This window comes from Mustela putorius, unplaced genomic scaffold (genome assembly GCF_011764305.1).
Source record: "Mustela putorius furo isolate JIRA1106 unplaced genomic scaffold, ASM1176430v1.1 tig00003834_pilon_pilon_pilon, whole genome shotgun sequence".
Taxonomy (NCBI): Eukaryota; Metazoa; Chordata; class Mammalia; order Carnivora; family Mustelidae; genus Mustela; species Mustela putorius.
In genome coordinates, this window is record NW_025421987.1 from 37,631,841 (window position 1) to 37,652,033 (window position 20,193).

A 20,193-nucleotide genomic window follows, 5' to 3' on the forward strand; every position below is an offset into this window, starting at 1 on the left:
TAGCCTTCTAAGAAAGAGATTTAACTTTAAAAATAAAGCTCCCTAGGGGTGACCTGGGTGGCTCAATGGGTTAAGCGTGGGACTCCTAATTTAGGTGCAGGTTGAGATCTCGGTGGGGGGGCTCCATGCTCTGTGGGGAATCTGCTTCTCTCCCGCTCCCTCTGCACCCCCCCAACCATTCATGAGCGGTGCTCCCTCTAAAAATAAATAAATAAAATTAAAAAGAAAAAAACAACACACTCACAAAAAGAAACCATTGCTGAGTTTTTTAAATAAACGGGGTAGGTGCTATGGTGAGTACTGTGAATTGTGTAAGACTGATGAATCACAGACCTGTACCCCTGAAACAAATAATACAGTATATGTTAATTAAAAAAAAAAAATCAAATAAATAAATAAATAAATAAATAAATAGACAAACTCCCTAAATGAATTTCTCACAATGATAATGTTTTCTGGTTTGGGGGTTTTATATTTGCTCCCAAGGTATTCCAGATTCGTCGTCAGTCCCCCTGCCACAGTTGCTCAGGCTGACAAGCGTACAAGGTCACCCAGAGCTGCGATTCATTCCTAAGCAAGCGAACTTCTGCACAGGCATCCCATTCATTTAAGCGTCGTGCAATCAGGAACGTGTCAAGGCCCATTTTTCTGTGTGAAAAATGAGGTCCTAAGCCCTTAAGTGACTTTCCTCAGGTAACACTGTAAACCTGAGAGGGGCTAAAACTCCAGCTAAGAACCCCAGGCTTCCTACCCAGGGCGCTCTCAGACCTCTGACCTCTGCACTCATCTCGTGATTCAGCCCACCCTGTTTTGTCTGCGCTTTCAGAATCCAGCTCCTCCCCTCAATCCTACTCTCTGGCCCAAACAATCCCTGTCTTTTTCTGAGACCGTTGTCATAGCTTTCTTTTTCGTCTCCCTGCTTTTTTCCCCCCTGCTCAGTCTATTCTCGTAACTGTTTTAAAATGTGAGGCAATACAAGTCATGTCATTCTACACAAAATGTCGCAATGTTTCCTATATTATTTATTTATTTGTTTGTTTATTTTTAAAAAGATTTTATTTATTTATTTGACAGATAGAGATCACAATAGGCAGAGAGGCAGGCAGAGAGAGAGAGGGGGAAGCAGGCTCCTGGCTGAGCAGAGAGCCCGATATGGGGCTCGGTCCCAGGACCCTGAGATCATGACCAGAGCCGAACAGAGGCTTTAACCAACTGAGCCACCCAGGCGCCCCTCCCATTTTTTTAAAAAATTTAAATTTATTTATTTATTTTTATTTTTTATAAACATATATTTTTATCCCCAGGGGTACAGGTCTGTGAATCACCAGGTTTACACACTTCACAACACTCACCAAAGCACATACCCTCCCCAATGTCCATAATCCCACCCCTCTTTTCCCAACCCCCCCCTCCCCCAGCAACCGTCAGTTTATTCTGTGAGATTACGAGTCACTTATGGTTTGTCTCCCTCCTGATCCCATCTTGTTTCATTGATTCTTCTCCTACCCCCTTAACCCACAATGTTGCATCACCACTTCCTCATATCAGGGAGATCATATGACAGTTGTCTTTCTCCGCTTGACTTATTTCGCTAAGCATGATACCCTCTAGTTCCATCCACGTCGTTGCAAATGGCAAGATTTCATTTCTTTTGATGCGCCCCTCCCGTTTCATTTAGAGTAGAAGCTGAAGTCTTTACGTGGGCTATAAGGCTCCCCACGGTTGGGCCCCTTGCTCCCTCTCTGAAATCAGCTGCTCCCTTTTCTCTCGGTCATGTTCTGGCAGCCACTCTAGCCTCCTCGGATTTCTTCATCGTCAGACACGCTTCCACCCCTGGGTCTTGGCACCTACTCTTTTTCTCTGCCTGGAATGTTCTTTCTGAAGATAACCACATAAGCCATTTCCCCCAACAAATACTTTCCTTCTCCTGCTTTATTTTTCTCTGTTGCACGCACCACCACCTAGCATATGCCATGCTTTCTTTTTTCATGTGTTATGTGTCTTCTCCCATTAGATAGTAAGCAGAGATTTTTATCTGTTGCTTGCTTGATTTTTTTCCTAGCACCTAGTACAGATGACCAAGAAATATTTTTTGAACAATTTCATGTTATGGTAATACATCATGGCAAGGAGGACTCGTTCAAATAACTTTGCACTGAAACATCCTTCCTGGACTGTGGGAATGTGTGATTGACCTAGACTGCAGGAAAAGGTCTTTTAGAAATTGTGATCATGAGGCATAGGGACAAGGATAATGTCGAGCCAAAAGGGGTTGTCAACTCCACTCCTGGCACTCATTAGCGTGTGATCTTGGGCCAGGCACTTCATCTCTCTGAATTTATGTTTCCTTAGTTATTAATTGAGGGTGTACTTTGTCTTGCGGAGTGGCTATAAGGGTTCAAATAAGAAGGGCTGTGTCTCTCAGTGCACCCAATTGCTGACACATGTCTGCCCCATTTGCTCAAAATTCCCACTGATAACAGCGAGGGCCTCATGTCCTCAGTTGTTCTTCAATCCCCCCTCACCCCACAGCCAGTCCCACCCTTGTCCAGAAATGGACGTGGGGCTGAGGAGGATGGGGCCTGCTGGCAGTTGGGGCTGCCCTCTTGCTGGGCAGAGAAAAATCCGGCTGGGCTTGTCTCCAACAGAAGCAGATGCCCAGTGTGCCGTCTGGGATGACTTGGCCTTCCCTTGTCCTGAAAGAGAATAAAACACACAAAGGTTAAAGTCCTTTCTCCTTAGCGTTGACTTTCTGTTTTTCCCTTTTTCCTATAACAAGAAGTTTATTTAAACGACAAGACTCTTGACTTAAGGGGAAAACCGACTAGGATTCATTTCCTTTAGAGTCATTTGTCCCTGCTTACAGAGATTGCCCTACAGGTAACAACTATATACAAAAAGTTATAAAATTGTCCTTGGTTTTACAATGGTACATGGAAAGTATTAAAATTCTCCAATTGAACAAGGCATGCAGGGGACCTTTATGTCGTTCTTTTTTGTTAAACAGTGAGAACAAAAGAACTTTCTGGAATATAAACCGGAGGAGGTGGCAGCAGTGGTGGTTGGAAGGCAGCATGGGCCTCCTGACTAGAGTTCCACCATCTTGTTCGATAGTATTAACAGCCATGACCTGCCATCAGAGATGGCAGAGAGCCCTCCTTAAAGAGGACACCAAAATGGACATTCCTGAATTCTCTCCTTAGACTTAATGTTGCTTCAGCAGATCTCATACTATGTCGTGACCCAAGGGCCTTGCCAGGCCTTGAAAGGTTCCAGAGGACTCATATAGCTTAAAGATAGCCTGGAATTTTATTCCCCCTTTCTGTCTGTCCCCATGGGTTTCTGAGAAGCCAAGCCAGTTTTGTAGCTGCCTAGATGTGGCTGGAACTGTCCGGGGAGAGAAGATGCTTCTTTCTTCTTCATCTGAGAGCTAACTTTAATTTACAAATCCCTTGGAAGGATGGAACGTATTCCCTAAGGGAACTCCAGGCCTGTCAAGGTGCTTTCGATTATATCTGATTTGACCAGGTTCTTCCCCAAAATGTCATCAGAAGCCACCATCTTGTATAAAACAAAGACAACAACAGTTTGAGACCTGAAGTCTCAAGAGCTGATGGGCATATGGTTCTTGGGAGGTTGAAAACTTCCTGCCATATGCCAAGGGACACAACACCCTATGAGTCTCTTTGCAAGAGACTGAGTAGGAATCACAGCAAGTCAGCATTAGAAGTAATTTCAAATGGGGAAACTGAGGCCCAGAGATGGCAGGTGACTCACCGAAACTACACAGGCCTCATTTCTTTACCAGGAGAGACAAAAGAAACAGGTGATAGAAATTCCCAGTGTAGCCCAGACAGACCCTTCTGCGGCCTGATAGAAGCTGGTTCAGGGTACTGACTCAGCCAAGAAAAAACATTTCCTAAGTTTAAATATAGCTTAGGAGGAGGTCGGGTCTCTAGGGGAACCCCAAATTTTCCTGAACTCCTCCCTCTGCATGAGGTTCAAAGCTGTTCCTATTACTGGTTTTTGATGTAGTTCCAGCTTTTCTCAGAGTGAACAGGTAAACATCTGGTTTGATACATGCTACATGCAGTGAAATTCTGGAGAATTCTTTCCTCGGCTAGCGTAGTTTTGACTGTTTCAGCAAGATTATTTTTTGCCTTGGATCTTGACCACAGTGGAGGGGGGAACATTCTTGGGTAGGGAGGGGAAAGTTTTTCTCAGGTTAAAAAGAGAAACAAAGAAAACCAAGAATCATTTACAAAGTGAACACTTAACAAAGCCAGACTTGAACGAATTTCCATTCACTCTCATCAAGTTTCAAAACCTAAACACATCAGAGAACATTACAACACGGGCAAAAGATGAATAGAAAGAAAACAAATGATTTCACGAGTTTGGAGCTCCTGTGTGGCTTGGTTTATTGAACAAAGCAGTGGATGAGAGGCAATGGGGTCTTTAGATGAAGTCTGTGGTGACTAGTTTTTAGAACAACTAAGTATATAATCATTTTTTGGCCATATAAATATTACAGCGACATGACCTTTCTTTCTTTCTTTCTTTCTTTTTTAAGATTTTATTTATTTATTTGATAGAGAGAAAGATCACAAGTAGGCAGAAAAGCCGGCAGAGAGAGAGGAAGGGAAGCAAGCTCTCCGTTGAGCAAGGAGCGTGATGCGGGGCTCGATCCCAGGACCCTGGGATCATGACCTGAGCCAAAGGCAGAAGCTTTAACCCACGGAGCCACCCAGGCGCCCCAACATTTCTTCTTTACCATCTCACATGCATCTTTCTGCCATTGGGTTTGTGATGTTCACCACACATCTCGCAGCAGATAGCATTTATCAAGTACTGTTCCAGCTGCCCACCGTCCTGGGTCCTGAGAGATTGTCGCAGAGGGAGGCAGTAATAGAATCCTTTCCTAGAAAGATTTGACCTATCTGCATGTATTTAAGAACATGAAATATCATGAAGTAATGTTATGAATATGAAATAAAATTTAGCAATGTGCTTATTATAATTCCATTTATACTTGGATTACATATGTAAGTACATCCATACTTGAGTATGGATGATAGGCAATGTGATGCTGATGTGTTGATCAGCGTCAAAACGGAGGTTCATTACACTCTCCCATCTTGTTTTGTGTATGTCTGAAAATCTCATAATCTGAAATTTGAAGCAAAGAACTGAGCTCCAACTTGGTTCCTAACCAGCTGCTTGAGGGTGGCCTTTCATCTAAGTGAGAAAATTCTCTCCTCTCTTTTCATGATCTATTCATCTCTGCTGCCTTTTCGTGTGGTTTCCAAATAAAATCTTTCTTCAGTCAATAACTTTGAATTCCTTACTTGAGATCTTTATCAATGAAAATACAATGTGAATATTTTAAAACTTAAACACGTATTTTATTTCTCATCCTCAGATACTCTAAGTGTTATGGGCACACTTTCAAACCCACTGCCAATGAACCAGACCCAGGACCCATGCCTTTCTACTCACTCGAGTGTTCATTTCACAGCAATCTTCCAGAGTAAATGACTAAGGACACATGGTCCATTTAATGAGCACCTATTCTTGGGCCACGTGATCTTAGCCCATTATAGGATCACTTAGAACTTCTGCTGGTTTGGAACAATGCTTGCTGCAAGAAACATTTGTGGGCACAGTCAGTGCCTTTGTTAAGAAATATGCTGAGGTCAGAGTACATTCTACTGCTGAGAGCTTCAAGTAAAAAGCCAGTGCTAGAAAAACTGGTACTTTCCTGGAGGAACTGACCTACTACCTTCTCTCTGATTCTTATTAACTAAATGACTGATTTTCCCTTCTTGCCTTGACTAACAAGAAGGCAAGGTCCAGTTAAGCAGTTACTTTCCAGTTATAAAAATGATAAGGGCGCCTGGGTGGCTCAGTGGGTTAAGCCTCTCTGCCTTCGGCTCAGGTCATGATCCCAGGGTCCTGGAATCGAGTCCTGAATCAGGCTCTCTGCTCAGCGGGGAGCCTGCTTCTCCGCCACCCCGCCCCGCCTGCCTCTCTGCCTACCTGTGATCTCTCTGTCAAATAAATAAATAAAATCTTTATAAAAATGATAAATAATAAATGGTTATCATAGAAAAGTTGTAAAGTATGCAAGAACTGAGAACAAGGGAAAGAGAGGCATCAAAAATTAACCCATTATCCCGTCATCCAGAAAAACCACTGTTAAGATTTTTTGTAAGACCCAACTATGACACCCAGTTAATGGACCTGAATTTACATTATGGTTTGTATGAATGCCAACCTTTTATTTGGTTCTGATCATCTCAATTTATGACTTTTTAAGTGTATGTATTTTTTTATTATGTTAAGTTAGTCACTGTATAGTACATAATTAGTATTTGATATAGTGTTAAATATATGTATTTTGAAACAGTTTCAAATCAGTTTGGAGAAGAGGAAGGGCAAATAAAAATTAATCCCTAAAATAATATGGCAATAATGTGAGGCAACTATTGCCAAATTTGGGTCCCCTGACCTAATACCTACCTGACTGTGGGATTATAATGATTATATCAAATGAGTCACTGGTCACACATTGAAAATGTCACTATACAGTAATGATGATTAAAACAGCTAACACTCATTGAGTACTTCGATCTTTTGCCAGGGACAACTACCCTATGAAAAGCTACCATTTCAGCATTTCAGCCTTTGGTGTTTCTAGTTTATTTCATTCTTTTGTGGGGTAATGAGGTCCACACCTGAATCCCTAAAACCTCAGAACGTGATTTTTTTTTAAAGATCTTATTTATTTATTTGACTGACAGAGATCACAAGTAGGCAGAGAGGCAGGCAGAGAGAGAGGGGAGGCAGGTTCCCTGCTGAGCAGAGAGGCTGATACAGGGCTCGATCCCAGGACCCTGCAGTCATGACCTGAGCCGAAGGCAGAGGCTTAACCCTCTGAGCCACCCAGGCACCCTGAATGTGATCTTATCTGGAAAATAGTTCTATGCAGATGTCATGTAAAATAACGACCTTGAGATGAGATCATCCTGGATTATCATAGGATGCCCTAAATCCAATGAAAGGTATCTTTATAAGACATACATAGAAGAGGGAAAAAGCAGAGTGACCATGGAAATAGAGACTGGAGTGTTGTGACATCAAGTCAAGGAATGCTGGAGCCATCAAAACCAGACAAGGGAAAGAACTGATTGCCCATAGAGCCTTCAGAAGGAGTGAATCATGTGGACAACCTTGATTTTGGACTTCTAGCTTCCAAAACTGGGAAAGAAGAAATTTCTGCTGTTTAAAGCCACCAAATTTGTGGTGATTTGTTATGGTCAGAGAGGTTAGTAACCAGGAAAGGTATAGTAACAAGGAAAATAATACATTGATCCGGAAAATAGAACAGAACAAGTTCCGGGAAAGTAACAACATTGAAATAATTATTGGCATTGTTCAAGAGTGCAAGGGGTTGAGTTATGAAATCATGGACCTCTGGCAAGTGGAATCGTGGCTTAGCGGTTGAAGAGTCGGAAGGAAAGGGTTTAGTGACTGGAATTGGGTGTCTTTTAAAACTCTGTTGTGTTTTTATTTCCTCAGATTTACATATTTCTGATGACAGTTTTCTGGAATCACTTCTCAGAAATCCCCATATTTTACTTACATCCTTGTCTATTATCCCTGGTTGGGTTAAAAATAATACAGTTAGATCCAAACAGGAAGATTTGTTTCCAGGGCCGGAAGAAGACAATGTTGACAATGCCTGGCAAGTAGATTTGGGAATACTGGCAGAGCTTTCTATCTGTGCAGCCATATCCCTGAAGGGGATTCATCTGATGTTTTCCACATCTGTAGAGGAACAAACTTTGCCACAGGCTCCATAAAAGTCAAAATGGTGAATGATGCTAGCTGGGCAGATTGGATCTCACCAGCTCAGTGTGTGTCTCTCCTGGCATATCCTACTGTCTATTTCCAGAATGCTCTTGAATTTTTCATTTCTGTGGTCAAGTCTATAGTCTCCTGTGCTTCTGTTTGGAAGATTGCTTGTGGGGCTATGATTAGGTAGCCAAATCAAAATAATTCTACATAAACAAAATATTTGTCCCACAATTCCAAGACTTGGGAAAAGTGGTGAAGTGTTATTTACGTAACCCTAGCCCTGTAACACAGCTCTGCCCAAGAAACAACCATTTGGAATAGAATATACATCGTCACAGTCTATTTTCCTTGTCTAAACAAGTCCTGCTTCCCCTTCAAGGCAGAATTTAAGTAACCTCTCTTCTAGAAGAATGTTCTCAGGTTTTCTAGGCAAAGACTCTATGGCTCTTCTACAGATTTTTATTTTAGTGCTTAATGTAGTACTTGATTTTTTTTCAGTGTCCTGTGGAACAAAATCTTATTTTATTTTTCTAAGTATTCCCTGTGGCCATCAGAACCAGGAACATAGAAGGTGCTCAATAAATGTTTGAAAAGTACATTAAAGTTGCTTCAAATCTGGGATCATGAAATTAACTTATGTTGTTTCTACTTGAAACAATAGGGGGAAAAGGGAAAGTGTTAGAATGCATTACATGTAATAGGCCTACTATTGATTCATGAAACGCTCATGAGTCTGAATTCTGGGTCACAACAGAAGATAAACTTCTTGTGGGTTAACTGAAAATGTGACAAATGTTGAATTAAAGCATGACTGCATAATTAACATCTGCACAATTCAGCATATATTTTAGCATATATTTTGATGATTTTTTGGCCAAAGATCCTAGTGTGCCTGTCCATTTTTGACCAACACAGATATCCTTCCCCCTAGGAAATTTCAGATAATGTGCTGAGATTCTCCCATGCACAGGTGATTTATAGGCACAATAACCTTCGGCGAGCGGGAGGAAGGGAGGTGCTGTTTAATGCTAACAGACAAACACATGGTGGCTGACATTAATGAAAAGGACAAAAGTCACCCCTCTTCCTTAGTAGCAGAGCTGCGGTACAAACTGAGGAGAGCAGGTTCCAAAGTCTAAAATCTTTTTTCTCTATCTTGTTATTGAAACAACTTTCCGCAGAAGTAGAAGCTTTCCTGAGAGCTGCCAGTCAGACTTGGGAGAAATGATACTGAAAAACCCACTTTTAGAGATCAAGAGGGAATCCCAAAGTTTTGCATATACCTCATAAGACCTTGCCAACATTTCTCAAATACACCATCTTTGGCATTATTTCCTGACATGTCTTTATCCTTCTTTATGTCAGTCCCTGGAAGAATTCCAGGAGTGACTCCTAGGAAAGGACTCACTCTCTTTGCCATGGTCCCCTTTACTGACTCTGCCTCCCACCAAGTCCCAACTCCAGAAATCCTTTACCTCTGTTCCCTGGAATTCTTTCTTTCTTTTTTTTACACTGATGGATGGATTGAAATATACTTTTTATACCATATTACATTAGTTTCAGGGGTACAACATACTGATTCAACAACTCTGTATGACTCAATGCCTGCCACAATAAGCGTAGTCACCATATAACCTTATTACAATGTCATTGACTGGATTCTTTATGCTGTACTTTATGCTGTGACTTCTCTATTGTGTAACTGGAAGTTTGGGGGCGCCTGAGTGGCTTAGTCAGTTAAGCATCTACCTTCAGCACAGGTCATGAACCCAGGGTCCAGGGGTTGAGCTCCGTGTCAGGCTCCCTGCTCAATGGGGAGCCTGCTTCTCCCTCTCCTTCCGGCCCCCTGCTCATGTTCTCTCTCTCTCTCTCTCCTTTATCTGTTGTTCTCAATAGAAGGCAATTTTTACTACGAACCCCAACCCCAGGAGACACTTGGAAATGTCTGGGGACATGTACGGTTGTCACAGCTGGATGCTAAGAAGTTGCTATTGGGACCAAGCAGGTAGAAGCTAGAGATGCATCTAAACATTCTACAATGCACAAGACAGCCCTCTGAAGCAAAGCATTTTCCAGTCCCAACTTTCAATCGTGCCACAGTTGAAAAATTCCACTTAATATGACCAAGATCCTCAATATAGTAATTCTTCCATGGCTTATGGATTCCATCATGTCCTTGAAAAAGACCCAATTAAAGTCTTAACACCCAGTTCCTCAGAATATGAACTTATTTTGAGATGAAGTCATTGCAGATATAATTAGTTAAGCTGTAGTCATGCTAGAACTGGCTGGACCTCTAATCCAATGACTGGTGTCTTTATAAAAAGGATGCCACATGGAGAGACAGAGACACAGGAAAAACACCACATGAACATGGAGAGATGCAACTGCAAGTCAGGGAATACCAGAGATGGCCAGGAAATCACTGGAAGCTAGGAAGAGGCAAAGAAGGGTTCTTTTCTGCAGGTGTCAGAGAGAGGTGTCTGCTGACACCTTGATTTGGGACTTCTAGCCTTTAGAACTGTGATACAATAAGCAGCCCAGTTTGTGAAACTCTGTAATGGCAATTTCTAGGAAGCTAATACTTATGGTTGCAGTGAACTTTAGTTCATTTATGTCTGTCTTGCTGCATTGCCAAGCTGAAATAATGGTGATTGCTAATGCAATAGAAGATACAACCTTGCACAGTTGTTATTTATTCCAAACAGGAGGCAAAGAGATCAAAATCTGGTGTATGCTACAGTATTTGTCTATCCAAATCAAGTGATAAAATGTTGCAAGCAAATATGATGAGAATTTGGGTAAGAAAAGAAGGAAAGAAGGAAAGAAGGAAAGAAGGCAAATTAAGTGATCCACCGAATTGATATACAAAAAGGTTCTCCAGTGACAGAGCAGAGTCCCTGAAAAGAGCCTTACCCTATATACCTGAGCTGACTCTTTTTGGGGTATGCTTTGTATTGGTTCACATCTTATAAGTTTCATAATTTTTTTATAAGTTTTATAATTCCTTGACCACTGACAAAGAACCCCAGATCGATAGCATTGGTTTCAAATCTCTGACCAATAACTCCAAGTGCATAATCTTAGCTACTGTGCTGCTTCTGAAATAAAGGGTTTGTTCCACTTTGTTAATTAAATAACTTTGTAAACCTGATACTACACACACACACACACACACGAACACAGAGATAAGGAAAAAATAGATAAGATGCTTTTTTCATATAAATTTATGTTTATGCAAATATAGCAAGTTTAAAAATAATTTTACTGCTTTGTATATTCTTTATATTAAAGACATTTGAGAGAAACTAACATAGTAAACGAATTATTTTTTTTTCATGATTTTTTATTATTTTTTATTTTTTATAAACATATATTTTTATCCCCAGGGGTACAGGTCTGTGAATCACCAGGTTTACACACTTCACAGCACTCACCAAAGCACATACCCTCCCCAATGTCCATAATCCCACCCCCTTCTCCCAAACCCCCTCCCCCCAGCAACCCTCAGTTTGTTTTGTGAGATTAAGAGTCACTTATGGTTTGTCTAACTGAAGTATTTGTCAGGCTTAGTCATTTTTACCCCTTTACATGCAGTTCGGTACTTAGTATCTGATTTCCTAAATTTATGAGTTTAGGGGTTTTTAAAATTCTTCTTAAAAATGGCCACGGTCGCCAAACTGTGGAAAGAACCAAGATGCCCTTCAATGGACGAATGGAAGGATGAAGGAAGATGTGGTCCATATACACTATGGAGTATCATGCCTCCATCAGAAAGGATGAATACCCAACTTTTGTAGCAACATGGACGGGACTGGAAGAGATGATGCTGAGTGAAATAAGTCAAGCAGAGAGAGTCAATTATCATATGGTTTCACTTATTTGTGGAGCATAACAAATAGCATGGAGGACATGGGGAGATAGAGAGGAGAAGGGAGTTGGGGGAAATTGGAAGGGGAGGTGAATCATGAGAAACTATGGACTCTGAAAAACAATCTGAGGGTTTTGAAGGGGTCGGGGGAACCAGGTGGTGGGTATTGGAGAAGGCACGGATTGCATAGAGCACTGGGTGTGGTGCAAAAACAATGAATACTGTTACGCTGAAAATAAATTTTAAAAAAAGATAAAAAATTATTATTGAGGTATCATTGATATACCATGTTGCATTGGTTTCAAGTGTACAACATGTTGATTTGACAAGTTTGTGCATTACTCAATGCTCACCACGATAGTAACTATAGTCACTATCTGCCACTATTACATTATTACAGTATTACTAACTATATTCCCTATGCTGTACTTTTCCATCTCTGTGACTTATTTATTTTAGAACTGGAACTTTGTACTCTTCATTTCCTTTCTCTTTCTTCCATCCCCCCACACACCTCCCCTCTGGCAACCACCAGTTCATTCTCTGTAATTAAGACTCTGTTTGCCTTTTATTGTTCATTCATTTGCTTGTTTGTGTGTTTGTTTATAGCCCCAGGGAGGGTAGGGGAAGAGCAGAGGAAGAGGGAGAATTTTAAGAGGGCTCCACACCCAGTGCACGGCCTGATGCAGGGCATCATCCTACAACTCTGAAATCATGACCTGAGCTGAAATCAAGGGTCAGATGCTTAACTGATTGAGCCATCCCCCATTTGTTTTTGCCCCCCTCATTTGTTTTGTTTCTTAAATTGCACAGATAAGTGAAATTATATGCTATTTGTCTTCTTCTGTCGGAATTGTTCCATTTAGCATAATGCCCTCTAGGTCCATCCACATTGTTGCAAAGGGCAAGACCTCATTCTTTTTTGTGACTGAGTAATATTCCATTGTATATAAATACCACATGTGCATTACCCATTCACATATTGATGGACAGCTGGGTTGTTTCTGTATCTTGGCTATTAAAAATAATGGTACAATTAACATAGGGGTGCATATATCTTTTCAAATTAGTGTTTTTGCTTTCTCTGGGTAAATACCCAGTAGTGGAACTATTGGGTCATACAGTATTTTCATTTTTCAATTTTTGAGGAACCTCCAGCTCACAGTGATTGCACAAGTTTACATTCCCACCAACAATGCACAAGTTTTTCCTTTTCTCCACATCCTCTCTAATACTTGTTGTTTCTTGTTTTTTTGATGCTAGTCATTGTGGCTGGTGCAAAGTGGTATCTCTCTGCAGTTTTGGTTTTCATTTCCCTGATGATGAGTGATGTTGAGAATCTTTTCCTATGTCTATTGGAATGTCTTAGTATTTTTTTTTGTATGTCTTTGTATGTCTTCTTTGGAAAAATGTCTGTTCAGGTCCTCTGCCCATTTTTGAATCTTACTATTTTTTTGTGTGTGTTGAGTTTTATAAGTTTTTAAAATATATGTTTTGGATATTAACCCCTTACTGGATATATCATTTGCAAATATATTTTCTCATTCTCTAGGCTACCTTTTTGTTTTGTTGTTGGTTTCCTTTACTGTGCAAAAGCTTTTTATTTTGGTGTAGTCCCAATAGTTTATTTGTGTTTTTATTTCTCTCACCTCAGGGGACATATCCATAAATATGTTGCTAAGGCTGATGTCCAAGAGATTACTGCTTATGTTTTGTTTTAGGGATTTTATGGTTTCAGGTCTCTTATTTAGGTATTTAATCCATTTTGAGTTTATTTCTGTGTTTCATATGAGAAAGTGATTCAGTTTTATTATTTTGCATGTTGCTGTCTAGTTTTCCCAACACTATTTGTTGAAGAGACTGTTTTTTTCCTGTTGTATATTCTTGTGTCCTTTGTCAGAGATTAATTGACCCTACAAGCATGGGCTTTTTATTCTGTTTCATTGATCTATGTGTGTTTTTGTGCCAGTACAATACTGTTTTATTTTTTTTTTTCAGTACAATACTGTTTTGATTATTCTCACTTTGTTGTGTATCTTGAGCTCTGGAGCTGTGATACTTCCAGCTTTATTCCTCTTTCTCAAGATTGCTTTGGTAAGTTTCATTTTAAGATGCTGAAATGCTAAAGAGAATTATATATAAATGTATATGTTTTATTTTCGGCTTTATTAAAGTTATTTATATGTTTAGGAAGGTATGTTTATGTGGTTTGTATATCTGCTTTCTTAAGTGCTTGAGATTCTTAAGGAAATCCATTATATGAGTGTTTTTGGGAATGCAAGTAACCAGGTCTATAGATGTGTTTAAATACGTAAGAACATTGGAATTAGCATATTTATATATATATATTTTTTGAATTATATACATTCAAATATAAAATAATTTTACATGTAGTATCTAAAGGATTATGCAAATTTTGTTTGCCAAATGTAAAAACTAACCTAACAATAAATACAAGCTTCATCTAATTTCAAACTAAAAATTCTAAATTTACTAGATTTTTGTTATTATATTTAAAAGCTTAGAGAAAGTATGATTTTCAAATTATAACTGTAGGCTATTGAATGTCAGCAGTAACACAGACTACTGTAAGTATTGTTTTCAGTACACAAAAGCTTCTATGAGATTTAAAAAAAAAAAAAAAAGTCCAACTGATGTCAGCCTGGGATGGTTTCTGATGGAAGATTTCCTCAGAAATCTCTCTGATGAAAGTGACTCTGAGCCTGGAAATGAGGAATCTGAAAAAGTTAGCCAGGACAGTGAAAGCCTGAGCAAGAGAGAGGAATGACAGTGTGAGGGAACACAGAATTTCAGTCTTATTGGAAATAAAGGATGAACCAGGAACCCCTAAGGAGTTAGATGCCAAAACTCCTTTTTTGGAAAACTATCCAAGAGGCAGCTAAACACAGCTCTCCAAAAAGCCTCCCACTTCTAAAGCATTGTACACATACTTGATATGGTAAAAATGAATCTAACTGTCTTCTTCCAGAACTCTTCTCCATGAAGAGACCTTGGTGGGCAGCATAAATTGGAAATAAGGCTGCGGATTGTGCCTCCTTCAACAGAACCTGGTACCAGCTCTGTGGCTCAAGCAACAGAGCTCCATTGTATCTTCCACTCTCTCTTTTTAACCTAATACACTTTCCTGAGCGGCTATGGTACCAGTCAAGCCTCACCCCCAGGTAGCCACAGGGTCTCCATCCGCCTTGAGGTCAACACACAGGCATCAATGGGAGGAAGCCGAAAGCAGAGCAGGAGGAAACATGTGAGTGGAATAAAATGTGAACAAGACTTCTGCCCTGTGGCTGGCCCTCCCAGGCTACCAGGACTGCTCCTCCTGCCTGACCACTCCTACAGAGCCTTTCCCCAGGTTCACTAGGGTTCAACCACAGGCAGCTTTGGCTGTTTCCATGCATCTGCATTCTCAACTCCAGGCCTTCATTGGCATTTGCGAACGAATATGACCCTTTCCTGTTTTATCCACTCCTAGACTTTCAGCGTCGAGAACAGCATCTTCACAGAACAGCATCTCAGAGAACATCTGTGGGTACCTGAGTGGAGAAAAGCAAATATGAGGATATTCTTTCTTTCTTTCTTTCTTTCTAAGATTTTATTTATTTATTTGACAGAGAGAGATCACAAGTAGGCAGAGAGGCAGGCAGAGAGAGAGGGGGAAGCAAGCTCCCTGCTAAGGGAGCCCGATGCGGGGCTCGATCCCAGGACCCCGAGACCATGAAGGGGCTTTTTGCCTCTCCTTTCTACATAGAAAGTCTTGTCTCTTTCTGTTGTCATCAATCATTCCTAATTTACCGGCTGAAGGCAGAGGCTTAACCCACTGAACCACCCAGGTGCCCCGAGGATATTCTTTCAATGGCCTCTTCAGCACTTTCTAGTTTTGTTCACCCAAGAGGCAGATAGGGCCCTTTTGGGCAGCACCAGATTTGTTCTCTGCTCTCCAAACAGAAGAGGCCCAGCCAGCACCCGTCAGACAGCTTTCTGGAAATCTCATGAAGCAAAGTCCTTTAAAGGGACAGATGGACTGTGTGTACTCAGTCTCTCCCCCCCTTCTTCTCATATGGGTTGTTCTAAGTGCTGCTCAACCCCACAGAATAAAAGACTAGAATAAAGTGTAATCAAATCCAAGCCCATCTGCCTGATGTGCAACAGATCCCATCACTGAGACATCAGGTTTGCGAGAAGGAAATAGCTTATTTGAAGAGGCAGCCAAAACAAGGAAAAAAATCAGGGGGACAAGCCATAAATCTGCCTCCCTGAACGGGGAGAGAACAAATTTAAATGATCCTTAGGAGTTGAGGTTACATACATGTTGATGAAAAGGGCAGAGAAACTTATGAATATTCATGAGGAAAGTGGAACCTGCACATTGAATGAGCACATGTAACACGCATCCCATGTTAACTTTGGGGTAGAGACTTAATATCATCAGAATGTGGCAAAATTCAGCCCTTGAAATCAAGAGGTTAGTTTAGGACAAGTAGAAGGGGCTATGCTCTGAGAGCCCGTATAAACTGGATGGGGTCTTAGGCTCATTATCTCAGAAATGGCCTTGTTCATAGGCTGAAACCATATCAGTTGACCTTGAGTCCAGGCTTCTGCAGAACCAGCTAGTGGATTTCTTAGTAGGGTCTGAAAAGACACAATGGATGATGAGGGAGAGACAGTTCTCTGAAAAACAAGCTTTAAACTTTCTGCTAGTTTCAATCTTATTAACTCTATGGGACATGTTTTCAAAAAGAGGGCCAGCTTGACAAGGGACACTTTTGGGTTGACACAGTTCTTCCATTTACTAGTTCTATGACCTCAAGTAACTCACTGATCTTTCCTGTACTTCTACATAAAGTGAGTTAAGATAATACTTGGCTCATAAGGCTACAGTGAAAAACAAAGAAGATAATGTTTGCAAACATTTAGTAAAGATCCTTGAGAAGTGTGAACTGTATTGTTAACCTGTCTATATTACATATATTGCAATATAGTAAACTTTTTTTTTAAGATTTTGTTTATTTATTTGACAGAGATCACAAGTAGGTGGAAAGGCAGGGGGAAGCAGGCTCCCTGCTGAGCAGAGAGCCCGATATGGGGCTCCATCCCAGGACCCTGGGATCATGACCTGAGCTGAAGGCAGAGGCTTTAACCCGCTGAGCCACCCAGGCACCCTGGCAATATAGTAAATATATTGTGATTTTTTACTATGTTGTTATTAGTTATAAAATGAAGAAAAGTGTCACTTGGTGGGTTTCAAACGATTTTAGATGACTGAAGATTTCTTAGAGGCACTTCAGATTCTATAAATGTTTAATTCTGTTTTTAGTAGACTTTTTCCTTTGTAGTTGTGTGTGGGATTTGGAACACTAAAAAGAAATAAAATAAATAAAGTAGACTTTAGTTTGAGGTTCACAGGAAAATTGAGGTCTGAGGTTCCCCTATAGCGCTTGCCTTCCTTCCCCATACAGCCTCGTTCACTCTCAACCTATGTAGAGTGGTACATTTGCACCCACATTGATGCATCATTGTCACCCAAAGTTCATACCACACATTAGGGTTCATTCAGTGTTATACATTCTCTGGGTTTCAACAAATGTATAATGACATGTATTTACCCTTATAATACGTATAGAATAGATTTACACCCTAGAAATCCTATGTACTCCCTTCATCCATTCTTGCCCACTCCCCCCCCCCAAACTCTGGCAATCATTGATCCTTTACTTTTTTCATAATTTTGTTTTTTTCCAAAATATCACATAGTGGGAATCATACCGTATGCTGCCTTTTACGACTTCTTTTACTTAGTGACATGCATTTAAGTTTCTTCTGTGTTTTTTCCCATGGCTTGATCGCTCTTTTTTAAAAAAAAAAAAAAAACAAAACAAAGCAAAACAAAACAAAGCAAAAAACCACTGCACGACAGTCCATTGTCTAGACGAACTACAGTTTGTTTTTCCATTCACCAAGGACGTCATGACCTCCGAGTTCTGGCAATTGTAAATAAAGCTCCTGTCCCCATGCAAGTTTTTTTTTTTTTTTTTTAAGAATTTGTTTGACAGAGAGACAAAGTGAGAGAAGGAATACAAGCAGGGGGTGTGGGAGAGGGAGAAGCAGGTTTCCCTGCTGAGGAGGGAGCCTGATGCGGGGCTGGATCCCAGAATCCTGGGATCATGACCTGAGCCGAAGACAGATGCTTAATGACTGAGCCATGTGGTCCCCCCCCCCCCCACCGATGCAAGTTTTTATGTGGACATAAGTTTTCAGCTCCTTTGGGTAAATACTAAGAAGTGGAATCTATAGATCATATAGTTAAGAGTATGTTTAGTTTTGTAAGAAATTGCCAAAATGTCTTCCAACGTGGCTGTATCATTTTATATTCTCACCAGAAATGAATGAGCATTCCTGTTGCCCCATATCTTAACAGCATTTGGGGTCTTGGCCATTCTAATAAATGTGTAGTAGTAGCCCATTATTGTTTATACAGGTGCTTATTTGTCACTAGTTTATCTTCTTCGGTGAGGTGTCTGTTGAAGTCTTCAGTATTTTGAAAATTAGGTTATTAATATTCTTATTCTTGAGATTTAAGAGTTCTTTATGTATTTTATTTTATTTATTTTTTTATTTGACAGACAGAGATCACAAGTAGGCAGAGAGGCAGGCAGAGAGAAAGAGGAGGAAACAGGCTCCCCACTGAGCAGAGAGCCCCAAGCAGGGCTCAATCCCAGGACCCTGGGATCATGACCTGAGCTGAGGCAGAGGCTTTAACCCACTGAGTCACCCAGGTGCCCCATTCTTTGTGTATTTTAGATAAGTCCTTTATCATATATGTATTTTATAAATATTTTCTCCAAGTCTATGGCTTGTCCTTTCATTCTCTTGACTGTGTCCTATGAAGAGGAGAAGTTTTTAACTCTAATAAAGACCAGCTTATCAACTATTTCTGTAGTGGATTGGGCCTTTGGTGTTGTATCTGAAGAGACATCACAAGCTGCTTCTCTTCAGCTGCTCCGGTCCTGCTGTGTGCTCATTCCGTGTGGACCTGGCACTTCTTTTGTGGAGTGGTAGCTGAGGAGTCTCTAGGGCTCACCAGGGCCAATAAAAAGTCCAAGGAAGGAGTCAGGACTAAGAACAACGACCATATTAATTTGAAGGTGGTGGAGCAGGATGATTCTGAAGTACCATTTAAGATGGATAGGCAGGCTCACAACACTTAGTAAACTAATGAAAGCGTATTGTGAATGACAGCTTGTCAGTGAGGCTGATTCCGATTTGATGAGCAGACAATCAATAACACAGACACTCCTGCACAGTTAGAGATGGAGGATGAAGATAAAATTGATGTGATGTGTTGCAGCAGCAGACAGGAGGTGTTTACTAAAAATGGAATGTGGCACTTCAAAACTCTGTTCCTCTAGACCAAAGAGGACATTGTCAGTTCAAAATCTGCAATTTGCATCCACCACATCCTGAATGCTATAGTAGTTTTTCTCGATTCTTTCATTTTCCCAACCCCTCATTCCTTTACTGCATATAATGTAATGGTGTATGTGCAGAAGCATACTGCATTTTTTTTTTTTTAGCTAAATGACTAGTGGTATGTTTTAATTGACATCAAATGGACAAGAAATGGGGAAAAATACTGGTTCTGTGAAAACACCCACTTTCTCCGTTTGTGATATTCAGCTCCTGTCTTTATATTGCTCTCACTGTTTCACAAAAAAAGAACAACGTAAAGTTCCTTGCACACCTTGTTCAATTGGGGAATTTTAATGTCTTTCATTTATCATTGTAAAACCAAGGATAATTTTATAACTTTTTTTGTATATAGTTGTTACTTGTTGGGCAATCTCTCTTTAAACAGGTATAAATTACTGTAAAAGAAATGAATCCTAGATGGTTTTTGCTTCAAGGGAAGTGTCTTGTTTAAATAAACTTCTTATCAAAAGTGAAAAAAAGGGACGCCTGGGTGGCTCAGTTGGTTAAGCAGCTGCCCTCGGCTCAGGTCATGATCCCAGCGTCCTGGGATCGAGTCCCACATCGGGCTCCTTGCTCCACAGGGAGCCTGCTTCTCCCTCTGACTCTTCCTTCCACTCTGTCTACCTGTGCTCGCTCTCACTCACTCTCTCTCTGACAAATAAATAAAAAAATAAAATCTTTAAAAAAAAAAAAAAAAGTGAAAAAAAAAAGTCATCACCGTACTCAAGGTCACCTGTATTTTTCTCCTATGTTATCTTCTTGGATTTTTACAGTTTTGCACTTCACATGTTTAGGTCTATGATCCATTTTGAGTTCATTTTTATGGAGGGTGTAAGGTTTGTGTTTAGATTCATTTTGTTACGTGTGGACATAATAAAAGTTCTTCCACCATCAGTTGTCTAAAAGACTATCTTTGCTCCGTTGTTTTGTCTTTGCTCCTTTGTCAGAAATCAGTTGACTGTATTTGGGGGATCAAT

At 40.4% G+C, this 20,193-nt stretch overlaps 1 pseudogene; it reads left to right on the forward strand.

Annotated features, from left to right (window-relative positions):
* The first annotated feature begins 3,621 nt into the window (after positions 1-3,621).
* Positions 3,622-19,729, forward strand: LOC101685635 (annotated as a pseudogene).
* Positions 19,730-20,193: the final 464 nt, after the last annotated feature.